General features: G+C 46.9%; 2 protein-coding genes across 4 annotated transcripts in view; one reads left to right on the plus strand and one right to left on the minus strand.

Moving 5' to 3' along the window:
- LOC142468214 (uncharacterized) overlaps nt 1-21,279 on the minus strand; it is a 119,143-nt gene extending 97,864 nt beyond the window's left edge. For both annotated transcript variants that reach the window (XM_075574518.1, XM_075574509.1), the window contains exon 1: nt 21,064-21,279. The gene's annotated coding sequence lies outside the window, so the exon portion shown is untranslated. The remainder of the gene's footprint in view (nt 1-21,063) is intronic.
- Nucleotides 1-21,900, plus strand: part of LOC142468238 (uncharacterized) — a 407,600-nt gene that overhangs the window by 144,692 nt on the left and 241,008 nt on the right. The window lies entirely within an intron of this gene.

Raw genomic sequence — 21,900 nt, forward strand, 5'->3', positions numbered from 1 at the left:
TCACGCTCGCCCTCTGGTCAGGGGTATTCCGAAGGGGCAGTTTCTGCGGTTACGCAGGAACTGCTCCACTTTGGATTCCTTTGTCCACAGGGCGAACGAGATGAGGGAGAGATTCCTGTCAAGGGGATATGACATCAAAGATCTAGATCTGGCATATCAGAATGCGTTAGATACAGACAGGGAACGGCTCATAAATATGAATGTTAGCCGGAAAAAACAGGGCACTCTAGTCGAGGACACTGAAACCCCCTTTTTTGTCACGAACTTTAGTGAGCAAGCCAATTGCATTAAAGCAATAATACACAAACACTGGGCCACACTATCTTTGGACCCCTTGCTGCGCAAGATGGTCTGTGTAGGCCCCAAAGTAGTGTTTCGTAAGGCAGCTACACTTGGTAATTTTTTGGCACCTAGTATGCTAAAACCATCTAACCGCAACAGAACAAAACTGTCCCTATTTCCAAAACTAATCGGTTCATTCAAATGTGGACACTGTCAAATCTGTCCGAATATGCTTAAGAAAAAACACTTTTCAAATCATGATGAAACACGTAGATTCCCCATCAGAACCTTTATATCATGTCAGACTAATTTTGTGATTTATTTACTAAAATGCGGATGTAATAAACAATATGTAGGGCTAACAAGTAGGGCTCTTAAAATCCGCATCATGGAACACCTTAGACTAATTAAGAATCACGACATGACACATCCGGTTCCAATACATTTCAATGTATGTCCGTTGGGTTCTGTGGAGAATTTTCAATGTTGTGCCATTGAACATATTGCATTACCCCCCCGGGGAGGTGATAGAATTAAGATCTTGCATCAGAGAGAGGCCCATTGGATTTACACATTAAACTCTCTACAGCCCAACGGACTTAATATTGATTGGGATCTACGTTGTTTTCTTTAAGATTACCAGGAGCATATGTTTCGAGGGTGTATGCATTCAGTAAATCCTATGATAGGATTGTTTTAAAGTTATGCTATAATTCGGTTTATTATGGTTAGAGCCTCTGTGGATGTTTCTGAGCTTGCTCCCACTTTCTCCCCCCCCCCTCCCCTGCCCCCACCCCTTCCCCCCTCTGGTTGTACTTAATATATTATGTTGAAGCAGCAAAAAATATATATGTTCATTACTTGATTAGTGTGCGGTATATGACTTTTCTGAAAGGAAACGCAATCACACATTATACAAATATGAGGCTGCTAAGCCATATACAACATTGCATTAAGAGATTCAACCAGGTACTAGCAGTATTTTCAGCAGTTTTTAATTTTCTTTATATACCCTTAATGAGTAACCTGAGCCAGATGTAATATATACTTAGATTATGAATGCTAGGACATTCAAAGAATAATGACATGGTATTCCATTAATAGTATATTTATAGGATCATGTGATATGGGGAACATGTTAACAGGCTTAGGCATTGAGGGGGTTAATGTTTAATCATTTTTTATGCCGTTTTCGAACGCTTTTTTCTGTACTTAATCGGGCAGCTTCCGCTTCTCCCCACTCCAAGACGAAGCCCTATCTGTGAGGGTGAAACGCGTAGAGGGGGAGAATGCAGTGTTAGCCCTTGTGTGTATCATTAATAAAGTTTTTTGAAGAACTTCAGGAGCCTCTCTGATTCAGACATGCGCAGTTGCGCCGAATCCACCATTGTTTCCAGACTACACTAAGACGGTGGCACGCAGGAGCAGCCGAGGCGAGCGGGCCCCAGACCGGAGATGCAGGTGAGGTAAATCAACTTTATTCCCCCTGCACCGGTTGTTATTGTGGCCAAACGGAGCTCCCTCGTGTGATGCCCCAGTGTCTGATATATTCAGATCACTGCCCTGCACACGGAAGCGCAGGACAGACTCATTGACAAATGGTTGATCATTTTCTGTCAGCAGCTCGTGTATAGCACAGCAGTACTCAGTAATCTCCTGATTTCTTCCCTTCATCTTCCCTGGTGATTGCTTTGGCAGCAGTTGGAAGTTATTCTGTGCAATAGACACGTGGAATCCACACACACACACTAAAAGGGCTACACCAGCATGGACACTGTACCTGAACAAGATGCAGAGGTTTTATTCAGCTGCTGTAACACTGCCAATCGCACATACAGAGCAGAGGCTATTTTCAGCAACACCCCTGAACTCCTGTGTAAGGACACTGCAGACCTCAAGATACACTTTAATAAATTGGAGAAATGTTTATTATTAAGACAGAGAATTTGGTGGGAAATAACAACCATGGAGAACTATAATCGTGTGAAACGTATTCCCAGAGGCTTACGCCATACCAAAACACCCTCCTTCGGTTTTGTCAATGAAGAATTTGAGCAGCAATGGTGCCAGATTCTTGAGGACTGCTCATTCAAACTAATGGACCTAATCATTAGACACAAGTCACAAGAATACAAATTAGTGTCCAAACAAATCTTAGAATTACAAGACAAATTAAAAGCCTTCTCACTTATGGATAACTTTAAAGAGCTAGATATGAAAACTGCTAGCAAGCTTAATAAGCAAGAAAAAACTATCATGCTCAATAAACAGACAAAGTTTGAGCGGGATAAGGCTGACTAGGAGTTGCACCAAATCTACATGTGGCAGAAATTACCCTCTAGATCTAAGGGTAAACCCAAATACAAGAAAACAAACAAAGAAGGAGGGGGTAAATCCATACTTAAGGGGAACAAAGTCAGTGAATCAACCTCACATGCTGTATCCTTTTCATTCTCTGAGAGTGACTTCAACCCTTCATCAGGCAGTGAGATGGCGGGATCCAGCGAGATGACCCATTCGACCAGACCGGCCACGCAGAAGTCCTCAAAAAACGGGGAAGGACGAGAAGAGGCAGGAGAAAGAACGTGTATTGAGATGCCGTCCAAGAGATTAAAGATTTAAATGTGGAGACCAGTAATGTGATGAACATCTCGAAACATGAACTGACACAATCAGAACTGTCCATTTTGCACCTTGGACTATCTTTTGCACCCAGCACTCAATTTAATTTGTTCTCCACTATGGTGGACGTGTTTAAATTCACACGTAAATTAACCCTGAAACGATTTTTCTCCTCTAGGAACAACAATCCCAATACAATGTTACCCATATTTGATACTAACCCTATTGTCCCAATTCCTCTAGGTTTTGAAGACCAGTGCAGAGAGCAGGATCTCATAGACCTCTTCAATGAAAACAATACAATAGAGGACCCGATAGATTTTTTGGGTAGTACCAATTCTGGGTTCAAAAAGAAATCCGTGTTCTACCCCTCATTTATGAGGGGGCAGTACATTGATATCTTCCAAAAAGGCATTGAAAGAGATCTGTTGCTCCTGGCCAAATGCATAGGAACCAGGGGATTTCAGCGGGATAATTTAACTGTGGAACAAAGGGCAGCTTTAAAATCACTAATGGACAATGATTCTATTCTTGTTAGAAAGGCGGACAAAGGTGGCGCTACTGTGGTGCTCGACAGAGAATATTATGTAGCAGAGGCGCAGCGTCAGCTGGATGACCCGGAAGCCTATCGTACCCTTGACAGAGATCCCACCCCCCTATTCAGCAGAGAGTTTTTGGATCTCTTGGATGAAGGTGAGATGTTACATGTTCTCTCACCCAATGAGCGAGACTTCCTCACCACTCCAGATCCCATCACACCCATCTTCCACCACTTACCCAAAATCCACAAGACACTGGTTGCACCCATGGGTAGACCCATTATTTCTAGTATAGGCTCACTTGGTGAACACCTTTCACAATATATAGATCATTATTTACAGCCACTTGTTCACTCATTACCTTCACACATCATAGACACCAAACATGTATTATCACTTCTAACACCCATCACTTGGCACTCACACTACATCTGGGTTACCCTAGATGTAGCTTCCTTATACAACATCATTAAGCACGAACATGGCCTCACTGCCACTGAATTCTTTCTGCACAATCACTCCACCCTTTCTCCAGCACATGTAGCTTTTCTTTTAGACAGTATTAAGTTCTCACTCACGCACAATTATTTTCTGTTTGACCACCAGTTTTATCTCCAAACACGTGGGACAGCCATGGGGACGTCATTTGCCCCCTCCTACGCCAACCTATTTATGGGTTGGTGGGAGATGTCCCACGTGTTTGGAGATTCCAACCCTTTCAGACATCATGTGGCATTTTACAAGCGCTACATTGATGATCTGATCTTGATCTGGAGTGGTGGGGAGGCAGAACTTTTGAAGTTTTTTGAATACCTGGCTAACAATACACTTAATCTGAGATTTACTCACACATATGACAAACACCAAATACAATTTTTGGATTTGAATCTGTATGTTTAATTATAGAACAAAATTCAATCAGATATTTTCAGGAAAGAAAATGCCAGGAATTCATTGCTTCACGCAAAAAGCTGTCACGCTCGCCCTCTGGCCAGGGGTATTCCGAAGGGGCAGTTTCTGCGGTTACGCAGGAACTGCTCCACTTTGGATTCCTTTGTCCACAGGGCGAACGAGATGAGGGAGAGATTCCTGTCAAGGGGATATGACATCAAAGATCTAGATCTGGCATATCAGAATGCGTTAGATACAGACAGGGAACGGCTCATAAATATGAATGTTAGCCGGAAAAAACAGGGCACTCTAGTCGAGGACACTGAAACCCCCTTTTTTGTCACGAACTTTAGTGAGCAAGCCAATTGCATTAAAGCAATAATACACAAACACTGGGCCACACTATCTTTGGACCCCTTGCTGCGCAAGATGGTCTGTGTAGGCCCCAAAGTAGTGTTTCGTAAGGCAGCTACACGTGGTAATTTTTTGGCACCTAGTATGCTAAAACCATCTAACCGCAACAGAACAAAACTGTCCCTATTTCCAAAACTAATCGGTTCATTCAAATGTGGACACTGTCAAATCTGTCCGAATATGCTTAAGAAAAAACACTTTTCAAATCATGATGAAACACGTAGATTCCCCATCAGAACCTTTATATCATGTCAGACTAATTTTGTGATTTATTTACTAAAATGCGGATGTAATAAACAATATGTAGGGCTAACAAGTAGGGCTCTTAAAATCCGCATCATGGAACACCTTAGACTAATTAAGAATCACGACATGACACATCCGGTTCCAATACATTTCAATGTATGTCCGTTGGGTTCTGTGGAGAATTTTCAATGTTGTGCCATTGAACATATTGCATTACCCCCCCGGGGAGGTGATAGAATTAAGATCTTGCATCAGAGAGAGGCCCATTGGATTTACACATTAAACTCTCTACAGCCCAACGGACTTAATATTGATTGGGATCTACGTTGTTTTCTTTAAGATTACCAGGAGCATATGTTTCGAGGGTGTATGCATTCAGTATATCCTATGATAGGATTGTTTTAAAGTTATGCTATAATTCGGTTTATTATGGTTAGAGCCTCTGTGGATGTTTCTGAGCTTGCTCCCACTTTCTCCCCCCCCCCCTCCCCTCCCCTGCCCCCACCCCTTCCCCCCTCTTTTTTCACCAACTGGTTGTACTTAATATATTATGTTGAAGCAGCAAAAAATATATATGTTCATTACTTGATTAGTGTGCGGTATATGACTTTTCTGAAAGGAAACGCAATCACACATTATACAAATATGAGGCTGCTAAGCCATATACAACATTGCATTAAGAGATTCAACCAGGTACTAGCAGTATTTTCAGCAGTTTTTAATTTTCTTTATATACCCTTAATGAGTAACCTGAGCCAGATGTAATATATACTTAGATTATGAATGCTAGGACATTCAAAGAATAATGACATGGTATTCCATTAATAGTATATTTATAGGATCATGTGATATGGGGAACATGTTAACAGGCTTAGGCATTGAGGGGGTTAAAGTTTTAATCATTTTTTATGCCGTTTTCGCGCGCTTTTTTCTGTACTTAATCGGGCAGCTTCCGCTTCTCCCCACTCCAAGACGAAGCCCTATCTGTGAGGGTGAAACGCGTAGAGGGGGAGAATGCGGTGTTAGCCCTTGTGTGTATCATTAATAAAGTTTTTTGAAGAACTTCAGGAGCCTCTCTGATTCAGACATGCGCAGTTGCGCCGAATCCACCATTGTTTTCATGGTTACTGCTTGCTTGCTCAAGCGTGCTCTCGCTTGCTGCTGCTTGCCACTGAGCCCATACAGACGCAATTAAAGCGGCTTTAGTAGGGGCTCGCGCATGCTTTCCCTTGCTTGCTGAGGCGCGCTTGAACAGAGCCGACAGTGAAATTTTAAATTCACGCGCTGACTCCGCTCACGTGACGCCTCAGCAACCAATGGAAGGACGAGCAGGGAAATGTGAACAGGGTCTGGCACCAGCGGAGTGTGTGTGTGTTGATGTGCGGTGCAGTGATGTGTCCCCCTTCTGCCCGATCCCTGTGGCTGTCAGCCTGCGGGAGATGGAGGGGGCTTGCGCCGCCGGGGGGGGGGGGAGTGGGTGATGTGCCCCCTTCTGCCCCGATCACCGTAGCTGCCTCCCTGCCCACGCGGAAGATGGAGGGGGGTTGAACCGCCGGGGGGAGTGGGTGATGTGCCCCCTTCTGCCCGATCACCGTAGCTGCCTCCCTGCCCACGCGGGAGATGGAGGGGGGTTGCGCCGCCGGGGGGGAGCGGGTGATGTGCCCCCTTCTGCCCCGATCACCGTAGCTGCCTCCCTGCCCGCGCGGGAGATGGAGGGGGGTTGCGCCGCCGGGGGGGAGCGGGTGATGTGTCCCCTTCTATATATGTCTGTGTATGTATATATATGTGTGTATATATATATGTGTGTATGTATATATATGTGTGTGTATGTATATATATGTGTGTGTGTAAGTATATATATATATATGTGTGTGTGTGTGTGTGTGTGTGTGTGTGTATCTGTGTGTGCATATGCATGTGTATATGTGTGTGTACCAGTGTGTATGTGTCTGTGTGGTGTGTGATGTGTGTGCGTCTGCGTGTGCGAATATATTTATCAAAGTTGCAGGGAAAATAAATGCCAAGCCTGCAAACCACATCAAGGTAAGTCTCTTTTGATCAAAGGATGTATACTAAAAGTCTCCTTTTTTCTTATAGATATTTACACCATACATATATATATATATATTCCCCATTGATTGCTATCCCTATGGGAGAAGTTCAGGGATTCACTTTCTGTTTTGCACATTTGTATGGCCATTTCCTTCACTAGCTGCATGCTCTTTAGATGGAGAAGCGCAGTGATTATACTTGTTTTACATTATTTGTTGGGCCGATTTTAATCCTTTGCAGCACGCTCCTAGAGGGCAACACTACTATGGTGTAACTGAATATATTTAGCCAATCACCTGCAACTGCTTATTGAGCAGTTTGTGGCAGGCCAGCCCCTCCTCTTCTAGGTATATAATCTCCTAGCAAGGTCCCCTTATTCCACTTCACTTACATGTGAGTATCTGTACTGGTATATACCAGTTTTTAATTGCACTAGGTTATACAAGCATATGCTTTGATATGTGAAATAAGCCCAGAAGGGGTTAAAATAACACTAGTATGCATTTAGCGTAGGGACCTGCTAAAGAGACTTACCTTGACGTGGTTAGCAGGCTTGGCATTATTTGATCAAAGGATGTATACCAAAAGTCTCCTTTTTTCTTATAGGTATTTACACCATACATTTATTTATATTCCCCATTGATTGCTATCCCTTTGGGAGAAGCGCAGGGATTCACTTTCTGTTTTGCACATTTCACATACATTGCTATTACTGCAGCTAGGGCTTAACTGCAAACCGGGGACAATAACGGGGATATAGGGGAAAACATTGCATTGTGTTCAACATACAATTAACCCCTTCAGTCCCAAGACGGTTTGAGCGTTAATCGGCCAGGCATAATACCTTTATTATTGACCTGATTAACACTCTCTCGTCACACCCATAAACACTGCTGGTGTGACTGACTGACTGACTGACACAAACAAACAAAACAATTAGATTATAAAATATAAATGGTGTGATTATAGATAACCAGATCTGTGTCTTGAACATTCAGACATAGATGGGTTATATTTCTATTTAACACTTCTCTTTGCATTAAGTTTATGCTATGGATTCTGTGTTATATTGTGCGATTTGGGATTTCAGTATATTCCCACTGCTATATGTATCACTCTGTGTATTAGATTTTAAGTAAAGAATTGTGCAAATTAAGATAACCCAATCTGTGTCTTTAATAATTAGACACCGATGGGCTAAATGTCCATTTATGACCTCTCTTCTGTACCAAGTACAAATGATGGATTCTGAGATGCAGCTGTGCGATGTAAGGTTTCAGTGAATCTCTCTTTCCCCTCTATATACACTATTTGAGGGACTATATGTGTCTGATTATTTAAGATGTCTTTTTTCAACACATGTAGTTGATCAATATTTGTTGATTTAAATTCTCTCCTTTACACTCAAATTATGAGTGACGTGTTGTGTGATTTAAGATATTCCTGTCTTTATTAATTAGACATAGATGGACTATATATCTTTCTGAGGTTCGTTACTGTATTAAATTCAGAGTATGTGCGATTTAAGATAATCATTCTTTGTCTCTAATTAGATATGTCTTTCTATGCATATATAAGTGATACTTATTCCTAATGGGGATAGTAACAATCTCTACTGAATATATTTGTAGCCTCGGTCCCCGACGGCTCCTAGAGACCCCCCTCCTTTTGGAGCAGCGCAGTCGCGGGTGCCGCCGGAGCCAGTGATGGACCCAAAGGTGGGGGCTGGAGCACGGAGCGGTTGGAGCCTTAGGAGGCTCGGCGGTGCACCCGGCTAGCAGGGGCCGCCATTGTTGTTGCGCGCGCATGTGCCGGGGTTGCGCATGCGCGGAAGAGGCCAGGGAGTTGCGGCGGCCATTGGGGAGTTGCGCATGCCCAGTGCAGTCGCGCACGCGGCCCCAATGTAGGAATAGCCTCCACGGGACTACAATTTCCAGGAGGCTAAGGGGGGAAGGTACCAGGTGCCCCAGAGTGGCCAATAGGGCTTGAGGATTGCCCTGCAGGGAGATTAGATACATTACGCGGGATTGGAGCTCGTTAGTCAGTTGGCGCCAGGAGAAGGAGGTAGGGTGCAGGAGTCAGTGACTCTCTGCACTAGGCCAGCAGCCCCCAAGGCCCCAGATAGCCCTGAGCCACCTAGTAGTGTGAGTTGTGTCAGGGACAGGCCCCAGGTTAGGGACCCTGCCCCTTACTATCTAGAGTCAGTTAGGGACCCAGCAGACGCTGCGCGTCCATCCAGAGGTTTGGGCTCAGACCTTCGCTGTCGCTGCAGCAGCCATCCGGGTGGGATCGCCCCGGACGGTAGTTCCTGTATAAAGCCGATATCAGGATCCTTTGTGAAGTTCCTTGGCAGGCCCGGGCACCGGAGTGCCCGGCAGGTAATCAACAAGTGCACCAACGAGTCATATCATATTCACACGGGACATAGTGACTGCGCAGTCACACATACACATCTCACTTGAGGGTGGGGTGATACTGTGTGGGGTTACTGGACACTGGGTGGGATCATCCGGTGGAGGTAGCGTCCTGCGAGACGCAGTAGTTAATGTCTCCTGTAGGGAGGGACACCTGTTGATATATGTGCATATGCTATACAGTAAAGTCATTGGTTGTTTTACATACGTTGTGTGGAGTGATATATATATATTGTCCTGCGAGGAACCACACCCCCTCTGGCGGGAGCCATCGCGCTGCACCAAGTACGAGGTTATTCATATTGTGTCAGACGTGCCCCAGGCTCTCCGTGGCGGATTCTTAGGCCTCCTGTGTGCCTAACAGGTAAAGCCCCACGCTGGGTAATGCATATAGATCCCCTCACATACACCCTATCTGCGATTGTGGGGAGGGGGGGGGGGAATGTGGGTTACATATTCATACTTACTTTTAAGGGTGTAATTTCCAATAAGCTGCCACTCTTCGTTTGTGAATTAAACCAATTTTATTCTAAGTACTGATACCATGTTAAATATGTATCAACGTGTCTGCCCTTTATTAACATGGCTGCAAAGTAACAGTATACACCCAGCGGAGTTTGTATTGATGTATATGTATGGGACGAGGAATCAGATGGTGGTTATGTTATGATATAACAGTAAATCCTTCTCTTGAATGTATACTGATTATTGTTAGGAGCCAATTACATTTCAGTGCACAGTATTACAAGTTAGGATGTTTCTCAATCAATTGTATTGCGCTTATGGGAACCAATAGGAACAGGGAGGTGCCTATAAAGAAGGTAGGGACAGATATGCCAGCATTAACCCCTGAAGAAGCCTCACCAGTGAAACGTTGGGTGATTGGTGACTGGCAGTAACGCAGCAGGAAGACCGAGGAAGAAAGAGAGCCCCGATCGAGACCGCGAACGGCCTGGAAGCGGATCACTGTGCAGGCGAGATCTCGCGATACTGGGAGAAAGACACGTGACACGGAAGTGTTCGGCTGTCAGGGAGAACAGACGCCGGTACACGGAACTGCGAGTCTGAGCCTCCAGCGGATCTCTAAACCCGCCTATAGCCGGGTATAGAAAGGACACGGGCTGATCGGGACACGAGCTGAGCGTGAGAGACTCCGCGTGATTAAATACTCTCCAACTGCCTTTTTATTACTTACCAAGTGTGAGGGAATAACCTATATGTTTATAGGGTTTTACATGTTTTAATAAACTGTGTTACACTATATTTTGTCTTCCTATATCTCTGTTCCTATATGGCGTCAATTTGAAATTGAGAACCAGCCCATTCGAGATGGAGTGAATCCTGCAACAAAAGACACGTGCCGAGGAGAAAACCAGTCCCAGAAAATCAAACAAACAGGACATCGTTAAACACGCTGTTTGGAGGTTAGTGGCCCCTCCTTACCAGTTTTGAAGCCCGCCCCTCCCCACTTCCTTGGTCCTTTTCATTCTACTGGATATAGACCGAATGTTGGTCTTTCTCCCTACTGATAGATGTAAATGAGAATTTTAATCCTAATAGAGGTATATTAGTATTTTATCTGGTAGTTTAGGTACCTGTGAACCGGGGCTGCCTTGTCGTGGCTCGCAAGCTTACAATGCTTTGGCCAAAGGGTTAAATTAAAAGACCCTTTTTCAAGAGAATATATAAGTATTTTACTGTGTATTTTTTGTCATATTGGATGTAGCATTGGGCTTCTCTGTCACATTGTTGTAAACAAGACATCATTCCAGATCCATTGTATTTGGATACAGGCCTACATTTATCCATCCAATTGTGAGTGTATCTCTTACCATCCACACGTGACACTTTATTAGACACACTACTCTATGTTTTTCCCCTCTCTGTTTCTGCTCCTAGGTCAATCTTTTGCAAAATATCTCCATCTATCAAGAAGAAAGAAGCGCCAGCTCCATAGCATAATACTGTATGCAAAATGTATTAAACAGGAGAGTAGTCACCAGGACTTGCACTCACATAATGGGTAAAAGAAACATTCAGTGGAGAGAAAGCTGTAATCAGACTCATCAGCTGGGGAGCGGATCTGAAGGTACTACACAGACGCTGATTGCCAGTTGTCTTTGCCTTAGGGTGTACTCACCCGAGATGGTTGCGGTCCACAGCAGGGCTCCTTAGTCTCTCCGTTGCCAACGATGTAGTGCTCACCTCACCGGCGTCACCGATACACCACGGCTTGTTTCAGGAACAGAGTCACCTCTCAGCACTTGATCCGCTCATTCACGACGTCCCAACGCGTTTGGTCACGTGAGTGATTTCCTCAGGCGAAGATTGGCTCACAGCAGTGATGGGGTTAAATAGTCAGAATTTCCACAATAGATAACACAGAATTTAAAGATCAGCTGTCGCCCATAATTGCTGTGATTGAGCTTAAGAAACCATCATATGAATGCTGAGCATATGCCTTAAAATAACTGATTACAAGAGGCAAATAAAAAAAGCTCTATGTGACTAAGCTAACAACTAGATGACAACTATAAGGTGGAATCTATATCAGATAGACATTAAATAAAATACATCATAAAATTACAAAAATAAATGAATTGCACTAAAATATACCCCATAATAAACACATATTGAATGCATTTTTAACAGTAGAGAATGTGTATCTATGTACGAGGGGGGGAGGGATGGGGGGAAGGAGTCCAAAGTCGCGACTGTTCGGTGTACAGAGTAGGAGTGAGAGACTGATATTTTGATCAAAAACAGAGCCGGCATCCACTGCAGAGAAGTCGGAGATCTCGCGAGATAAGATGCGATTTCTGACTGAAGCTTTTTCCACATTCAGAGCAGTTATAAGGTCTCTCCCCTGTGTGGATTGTTTGGTGTCTAACAAGATTTGATTTCCGACTGAAGCTTTTCCCACATTCAGAGCAGTTATAGGGCCTCTCCCCTGTGTGGATTCTTTGGTGTCTACAAAGACTTGATTGATCATGGAAGCTTTTCCCACATTCAGAGCAGTTATAAGGCTTCACCCCTGTGTGGATTCTTTGGTGTATAACAAGATGCGATTTGTGACTGAAGCTTTTCCCACATTCAGAGCAGTTATAGGGTCTCACACCTGTGTGGATTCTTTGGTGTGTATCAAGATTCGATTTATAACTGAAGCTTTTCCCACATTCAGAGCAGTTATAAGGCTTCACCCCTGTGTGGATTCTTTGGTGTGTTACAAGATTCGATTTCTTACTGAAGCTTTTCCCACATTCAGAGCAGTTATAGGGTCTCTCCCCTGTGGGGATTATTTGCGGTATAACATTACCGTATGTCCCACTGTAGGTTTTCATGTCTCTGTTCTTTAAACCCTCTCCTTGTCTTGTGGTGTCTGTAAGTTTAGTAAAAGGCTGTTGATGTATAGGAATGCTCTGCAGAGTTTCTGGTAATCTTGTTCCAATTCTCATACAGACTTATGCAATGTTGAAGTCCTTGAAACATATTTCCATTAACACCTCATGTAATTTATTATGTTTGGGACATTTCTTACATTGCTTCTTGTTCACAGGCGAGTCATGTGCTGAAGATACATCTATGGTGAGAAAATGTATTAATGTAACATTGCAATGCATCAGAGTAGATTTGGATGAGAGACATATGTTCATTGAGTTCAACCTTTATAAAATTCTACTTGTGCAACATACTGAATATAATTAAAGCTACATTGTTATAGTTACATTCACCCAGAGGAAGGCAAAGAAACACCCCAATTAATCATTTTACAATTATGTCTCATACGTGGAAATAAATATTTCCTCCTCACTCCAGTAATAGAAATCACATTACTTCCTGTATCAATGTTCTTCATATATTGTTCTTATCAAATAACTTCTGTTGTACTTTGTGATATATTAACCCTTTAGTGGCTCAATGGGCCAGCTAGCCATTCGCATTATATGACTATCTAACCACTAATGTCCACAAAGGGGTTAATATACAGCTTACAGTAGACTAACTGGGCTGATTAACTAAAATAGGAACCGACGTTCCTGCCGTAATGTCACATAATGTTTCCTGATTTGTGCCACACAGCAATTAAAACTGTTTAACAAAAAGTGCCCTAAATAATGGTGCAAAAAAAAAATCTTCAAAAGAAAATATAAGAAAAAATATAAATAATATACTTCCCAAGCGTATTGCTGCAGCAAAGGTTATTCCCACCTTTCTCCTAGGGCAGGGATATCCAAACAATGTAATTCCAGCGCACAGCAAACAGAGAGTCGGGTCAATAAAATAAAAAAATCATTTATTTAACCCGCATTATAAAACGGAGGGTGCAACCTTTCACGGATGAGCCATTTTATGGCTCACTGTCCTGCCGGTAGCTCCGAGGGGGCCCTGACGGTGCTGGTCGGGCCTCTTGTCGCCATCGAGCATCTCCACCTTCTGACCTGCCTCCTGCACTGTCCCACGCTGGGCCTCCTGCACTGTCCCACGCTGGGCCTCCTGCACTGTCCCACGCTGGGCCTCTCTGTGATGTCACCACGCGCCGTACGTTGCGACACACGCTAGCATCAGAGAGGCCCAGCATGGGCCTAGTGTGTGTGTGTATCTATATCTATCTAAAATGGCAGCAGGGATATTGCGATGGGGCTAAGCTCTCCTTCAGGCTGGGAGGTGGTCACGTACGCCGCTGTACCGGAAGAGCCGTTATTCTGGGTACTGCCAGCGCAGGCTCGTGGTCACAATGTAATAAAAAATAGCCGAGCTGATCGGATAATAATCCAGCGCTATAGAAAATCACATGGCCATGATTATCCCTATCTGCCTGAACCCGTCATGAGAGGAGTGGGGGAATATGGGGAGGAGTGGGTCAGAGATGCCGTATTAGACTACCCTATTTCTTCGATTGTAAGACGCCATCAATTCTAAGACGCACCCTTGATTTAATTTAAAAAAATGGGGGGAAAAAATCTCACGGTATTAAATGTGCAGAATTTTTTTGTTTATTTTTTTAACTAGCAGGGTCACATGACACTTCAATAACTAATGGGGAGAGAGAGGCAGACACAGAATGGGGAGCGACAGGCAGAATGGGGGAGAGAGAATGGGAGGGAAGGGGGAGAGAGAAGGGGGGGGAAGAGAATGGTGGGGAAGAGAATGGGAGGGAAGGGGGGAAGAGAATGGGGGGGAGGAAAGAGAATGGGGGGGAGGAAAGGGAATGGGGGGGAGGAAAGAGAATGGGGGGGAGGAAAGAGAATGGGGGGGAGAAAAGAGAATGGGGGGAAAGAGAATAGTGGGGAAGAGAATGGGAGGGAAGGGGGGAAGAGAATGGGGGGGAGGAAAGAGAATGGGGGGAGGAAAGAGAATGGGGGGGGGAGGAAAGAGAATGGGGGGAGGAAAGAGAATGGGGGGAGGAAAGAGAATGGGGGGGAGGAAATAGAATGGGGTGGAGGAAAGAGAATGGGGTGGAGGAAAGAGAATGGGGGGGAGGAAAGAGAATGGGGGGGAAAGAGAATGGGGGGGAAAGAGAATGGGGGGGAGGAAAGAGAATGGGGGGAGGAAAGAGAATGGGGGGAGGAAAGAGAATGGGGGGGGAAAGAGAATGGCGGGGAAGAGAATGGGAGGGAAGGGGGGAAGAGAATGGGAGGGAAGGGGGGAAGAGAATGGGGGGGAGGAAAGAGAATGGGGGGGGGAAAGAGAATGGGGGGGGGTTAGGAAAGAGAATGGGGGGGGGAAAGAGAATGGGGGGGGAGGAAAGAGAATGGGGGGGGAGGAAAGAGAATGGGGGGGGGAGGAAAGAGAATGGGGGGGGAGGAAAGAGAATAGGGGGGGGAGGAAAGAGAATGAGGGGGGGTGGAGAACACACAGACCAGAGAGAGACAGATATGGCAGGGGCAGTAGCAGTGTGGGGGGGATTTTAGCTATTTACATTTAGTGGCCCTTTTATGATGTTACCAAGTACCTTTTTATTCCTGTACTCATTGCTTTCCTTAAAGTAAAAAGAACATGTTCTAACAATCTCCTATCCTGCTTTTGATAGCAGAGACAGACACAGACACAGACACAGAGGGAGACACATACACACACACTCAGACAGAGAGAGACACAGAGAGTGACACACAGACAGAGAGAGACATATGGAGACACACACACACACACACACACACACACACACACACAGACAGACACACGTACAGAAACACATCCAGAGACACACAGAGAGACACAGCTACTTCTGCACTTCCTGCATTTCACACGGGGATTCTGGGCAATGTTGATGTGCATTTCCGATCCCTGTGCACCTCATGGGAAGGGAGGGGGGGTGATCGCAGCCATGTGCTTTTCATGCACATTGTGAATATCCCGGCCGGCATCTGCAGAAGCGCCCCCTAGCTGATTTTTTTTAATACATCGATTCTAGAACGCAGACCTATTTTAGCAATGTGAAAATAGGAAAAAAAGTGCATCCTACAATCGAGGAAATACGGTGTATATCTTCCCGCTGCAGCAGTCAGACTCACTACACTGACGATAGGGTAGGTACCTAATGAGACTATGGAAAGTGGGCAGAAATATCTATATGGATAGAGGTGAATATATTAGTGAAACGGGACAGAAGAGGTGCTATTCGGTCACAGTACCGGATAGGGATGGCAAACAGATCCGCAATCCCGATCCGGCCCACTACTACTAAATCCTATTTACAGAGCAGGAGCTGTGCTGCAATGGTTATGGGTTCTCCTGTTTGGGAGCGCCCTAATAAATGTGCTATGGGTTATGCACGGGTATGTGTTGTTATGCACTTTACCGTTAGCACTTTATTGTTATGTTACATTTGTTGGTGGTTTGCACATTTATTTACCTCATACGGGGTCGATGAGGAGTTTCACCAGGGGGAGTGTATAGCCAAGTGCCCCTGGCTATGTATTCCTGGCCCCAACATTATAAGTCTTGGTAAGGAGCAGGCAGTGTTAGGGCTAAATTCCTCTGACACGGGCCAGCATGTGAGTCTCCCTACTGGGATGTTATTTTGTTGTGGTTTCTAGGTGCTACTCTGGAATCCGTTGGAGCATGTGCCAGGGGGGGGTGGGCTCACTTCAGTAGTGCTGCCCACTTACTGGGGCTTCGAAGTGGGACCCTCCCCTGGTATAATAGATGGATCCCTTTCACATTTCGTTGGGTTCTCCCAATGTATCCGGGAGGGATGTATTAGGGAGTAGCATGGTTCAACATTAAATGGAAGCAGAGGGGCCGCGATCGTGCTGTCAAGCTTTGTCAGGCAGAATAAGCCCCTTGCTGCTGGATGTGTGAGGTACTCCCAGTCACTCCTGTGTAGGAACGCCCTAAGGCAAACTTACCCCGCAACGAAAAATACAGATGCACATAGCGCACCGGGGGTTAATAAAGAAATACGCAACACCATGCGTGTTCGGAGGGTATTGTGTACAATAACAACACTATACAGCCAAAAGGGGATTATTCAAGTACAGATAGATGTAATAAAAAATACCGTGAGCACAGACACACAACTAGACAATAACGCAGTTGTGAACACACACAAAATCAAAGTGGACGGAAGATCAGCTGTTGATCGGTGCAGGCCGGACTGTTACACCAGCACAGGTCACAGCAGTCCTGCTTTTCAACATTCCCGGTCACTATCTTGGCATCTCCAGTGTGGCTTATCTGTTTGTTTTTGTGTGTGTTCACAACTGAGTTATTGTTTAGTTGTGTGTCTGTGCTCACGGTACTTTTTTTATTACATCTATCTGTACTTGTTCAGTGGTTGTGCCATTAGTGGTAATTACCCTTACACACATTTTATTAGTGTGTATTTTTTATGTATCACTAAATATTGTGTTACACTTTTTACTTATAGTTTGTTGTCTCTTTTGAGCCTCATTTATATTATTGGGGATTAAATAATCACCTTTAGGCTGTATAGTTTAATGGTTCTACCTTACCCCCATCAGGGGGGTGAGAGGGTAAGACTGGCATAGGGGCCTCCAGCTCCTGGGGGCCTGGTCCACGGAAATGGTCCCTGTGAGCAGAGCTCTGACCACTGAAGGAGATGCAAGATGTATATGTATACATACATACACACTGTATGTATGTATGTATGCATGTATATATGTATATACACACACACACACACACACGTCAGCATATCACTGTGCCGATGACATTGTTTATTCAGTTCTCCTCCCTTAACCAGCTTCTTCACTAGTAGTTTGGGTTCCAGTTCTTATATTTCTCATTATGTGCGTTTAAATGTCTGTTACATTGTATATATAAATGTGCGCTAGCGTCCTTTGTTGCCATGGTAACACGCATGATACACCTGTGGTCCCGTGGCAACGACGCTCGTTATGAGGGGCAGACCTTGCCATGACACCTGATGTCACAACCCGGAAGCGCCGGCAACCAGACACGCGAGGTCTTACCGGCTAATTTGAGACCTCCACACACCTGGAACGGGGTCTGCTTAATGGCGTTTTTGGCGCCAAGTGGGTGGGGGCGAATGTCAGTGTTACATAAATGTCTGCCTGTTATATTTGTGTAACACTGAGGGGCGATCAGACGGAAGGGCTGCCGCCCGGAAACGTTATTTGTTCCTCTGTCTGTAAATATACACTACGGCCCGTAATATAGTGGGCGCGCTTGCTCCGGCGTGCGCGCGCGCGGCACTTATAATTTGCTGTGGTTAGCCAGCCGTTCTATACTAGGGACGCACGCGCGGCAGTGAGCGTGGAGCCGGCCGATCGGGGGGAAACACTCTGAAAAGTATGTTTTCGTGCTGCAGCCCGTTGCGCGTCACACACTATTACCCAATTAGTGTGAGGCTAAAATTTCATTGTCACCAAAATTAAGGCTTCAATGCCTCTCTCTTTCAGCTACAAAAGGGTGTGTGTGTGTGTGTGTGTGTGTGTGTGTGTGTGTGTGTGTGATGGAACGGGGACAACTCACTGGTGCAGTATTCCTAGATTTTGCAAAGGCTTTTGACACATTTGATCATGCTATCCTGCTTAACAAACTCCAGAGCTCTGGAATAGGGAAACATGCTTTAAACTGGTTTCAGTCCTACCTATCAGGGAGATCCGAACATGTGTCCATCTCAGGCTCCAACTCCAACCCCCTGGATATCACCTGTGGCGTCCCGCAAGGCTCTGTTCTGGGGCCCCCAGCTCTTCTCAGTGTTCATTAATGATCTTCCCACAGCTTGTAAGGAAGCCTCAATACACATGCATGCAGACGACACAATCCTATACACACACAGCCATAGCCTCTCTGACCTTCAACACATACTTCAGTCTGACTTTTTGAGACTCGAAAACTGGATTTCCCAAAACAAACTGTTTTTTAAACACTGACAAGACTGTAACAATGGTATTTGGGACCAAGACTACATTTTTAAAGCTTCCAGTGACTGAGCTCCAGATCAGACCCAATACTAACACCACCCTAACCCCTGTTACCAGTTTTAAATACCTGGGCATATGGTTTGACTCCCACCTCACATTCGGGGTGCACATTGATACCGACATCCAAACCCTATGCCAAACTAGGGGTACTTTACAGCAGCGGTGCGCAAACTGTGGGCGCGACCCCCAGGGGGGGCGCGAGACTGCCGGTGGGGGGGGCGCGGGGTTTACAGAGGTCCCGCGTGCTTCCCGAAGGCACTTAAATTAAGTGCCGGGGGAGCTGAAGGGCCTCTGTAAACCATACTTATCCGTGACTCCAGCGGCTTCCTTCTTGCGTCGCCATGACGCCGCGAGGTCATGTGACATCACGTTGCTATGGCAACGTGACGTCATGACGCCGGAGGGCGGGTAATTGGTGGTTAGGGGGGGGCGCGGAAGAGAGGGGGACCGCCGGCAGGGGGGCGCAGGGAAAAAAGTTTGCGCCCCCCCTGCTTTATAGGAACAAATCCTCCCTAAGTCTGCTGGTCAGAAAGCGCATCGCACAGCAGTGCACGTCACCGCGTGGGGAGGTCTCCAGCAGGAGCGTCCCACCATAGTCTCTGAACGTAGGTGGTCTGATCCCAGACCCCAGGTTACGCGTCACCCACGTGGGTTGGTCTCCAGCAGGAGCGTCCCACCATAGTCTCTGAACGTAGGTGGTCTGATCCCAGACCCCAGGTTACGCGTCACCACGTGGGGAGGTCTCCAGCAGGAGCGTCCCACCATAGTCTCTGAAACGTAGGTGGTCTGATCCCAGACCCCAGGTTACGCGTCACCACGTGGGGAGGTCTCCAGCAGGAGCGTCCCACCATAGTCTCTGAACGTAGGTGGTCTGATCCCAGACCCCAGGTTACGCGTCACCACGTGGGGAGGTCTCCAGCAGGAGCGTCCCACCATAGTCTCTGAACGTAGGTGGTCTGATCCCAGACCACAGGTTACGCGTCACCACGTGGGGAGGTCTCCAGCAGGAGCGTCCCACCATAGTCTCTGAACGTAGGTGGTCTGATCCCAGACCACAGGTTACGCGTCACCACGTGGGGAGGTCTCCAGCAGGAGCGTCCCACCATAGTCTCTGAACGTAGGTGGTCTGATCCCAGACCACAGGTTACGCGTCACCGCGTGGCGCAGGACACTGTATCCCTGATACTGCACAACACAGGGAAAAGGGTCCCTAACTATGGGCTTCCCTATACAGCTGCAGGTGCCTACTGTGAGCCGGGGACTAACTGGGGCCTGCAGGGGAAAGCTGGCCTAGTCCCAGGGCTACTGGCACCTGGGACCCTACCTCCCCTTCTGTCCCCTGCTCCCAACTGACCTAAATGCCCTCCCTGTTTTAAATGCAGAAGCCCTATTGGCTGCCTGACATGTGGTCTGCAGCCCCTGAGGCTGCTGGGACTTGTAGTTACCAGCGGATCTATGGGTGTAATGGACGCCGCTGGCATTATACTGCGCATGCGCAGGTGTACAAAGATGGCCGCCACAACTGTAGATACTATTTGCGCATGCGCACGCAGAAAATGGCGACGCCCTTGGCGGACCACCAGAGTCCCGCTCACAATCTCCCTGCAGCATCCACAGAGACGTTCCGCTCACGCAGTCCGGAGATAAGAGGGGGACCTGGCAACACAAAACCCAGGCGTCCCCTCCGGGTTTCCCCCCGCTCTCCTGTCCCCTCCCCTACCTCCGACGCCAGGGGGATGTGCGGGGAGGGTGACCTAACCAGCTCTCCAAGCATGAGCGCCAAGTGTCCTGGCTATTTCGCGGGGGGCATTGCGGGCAAGTTGAGCGCGCTTCAATGTCTCTTTTATTTACTTAAGCGCCCAGCGTGGGTGAGCGTGCGCACCGCGTGAGCGGGGACGGGACAAGTTCAATTTGCCGAAACTAAACTCGGCATGCACGGCGCGGTCAGCACGCTCAGCGCTAGCGCGGGCCCGCAGCCTAAGTGATGAGTAAAACACTTTCCCGCAGCTCCGGCGCTGACTCGCGTGCTACATACAGTTGCTTGCTTGCTGATAGCGCAGTTGTGGGGATAATAATGCCGCGGCCGTGGGGTTTGATCCCCACACCCGGCCATTCTGCAGCTTTCTTTGCATTTGTTCTGTGTTTTATAAAAGGTTATGAGGATGTAAAAGTTTAAATTGATAAACATACCATGAATCGCTCCCTAGGGTCGTCTCAATCAGCGCTGCTCCCTTCCCCCGTTACCACACGAGAACGCTGGGAAATTAAGGGATTTATCTCAGTATAGTGACATATTAGGGACATTTTGTATGGAGCAGAATAATTAGCACAGGGAAAATAACAGGGAAATAAAGTCCATCATAAGCACAATTATTCACATATTTAATCTACATTCTTAATCATTGTTTTCTCTCCCTCACTGTGCCCCCCCCCCCTCACTGTGCCTCCCTCCCCCATCACTGTGCCTCCCTCCCCCATCACTGTGCCTCCCTCCCCCCCTCCCTGTGCCTCCCTCCCCCCCCTCCCTGTGCCTCCCTCCCCCCATCATTGATGCCTCTCTCTCCCCCATCACTGTGCCTCTCTCTCCCCTCCCCCCCCCCCTCACTGTGCCTCTCTCTCCCACCCCTGTGACTCTCTCTCCGCTCGCTGTGTCTCTTTACCGGGAAGGGGAGGAAGGGGGGGGTGGGGGAGGAGAGGTGGGTGGGGGAGGAGAGTGGGGGGGGTAGGGAGAGGAGAGGGGGGTAGGGAGAGGAGAGGGGGGGGAGGGAGAGGGGGGAGAGGAGAGGGGGGGGAAGAGGAGGAGGGGGGGAGGGAGAGGGAGAGGGGGGGGAGAGAGAGGAAGGGGGGGAGAGAGAGGAAAGGGGGGGGAGGGAGAGGAAAGGGGGGGAGGGAGAGGAATGGGGGGGAGGGAGAGGAAAGGGGGGGAGGGAGAGGAAAGGGGGGGGAGGGAGAAAGGGGGGGTAGGGAGAGGAAAGGGGGGTAGGAAGGGGGGGAGGGAGGGGGGTGGAGGAGAGGGATTCGAAGGGG

This window comes from Ascaphus truei, chromosome 1 (assembly GCF_040206685.1).
Source record: "Ascaphus truei isolate aAscTru1 chromosome 1, aAscTru1.hap1, whole genome shotgun sequence".
Classification (NCBI taxonomy): Eukaryota; Metazoa; Chordata; class Amphibia; order Anura; family Ascaphidae; genus Ascaphus; species Ascaphus truei.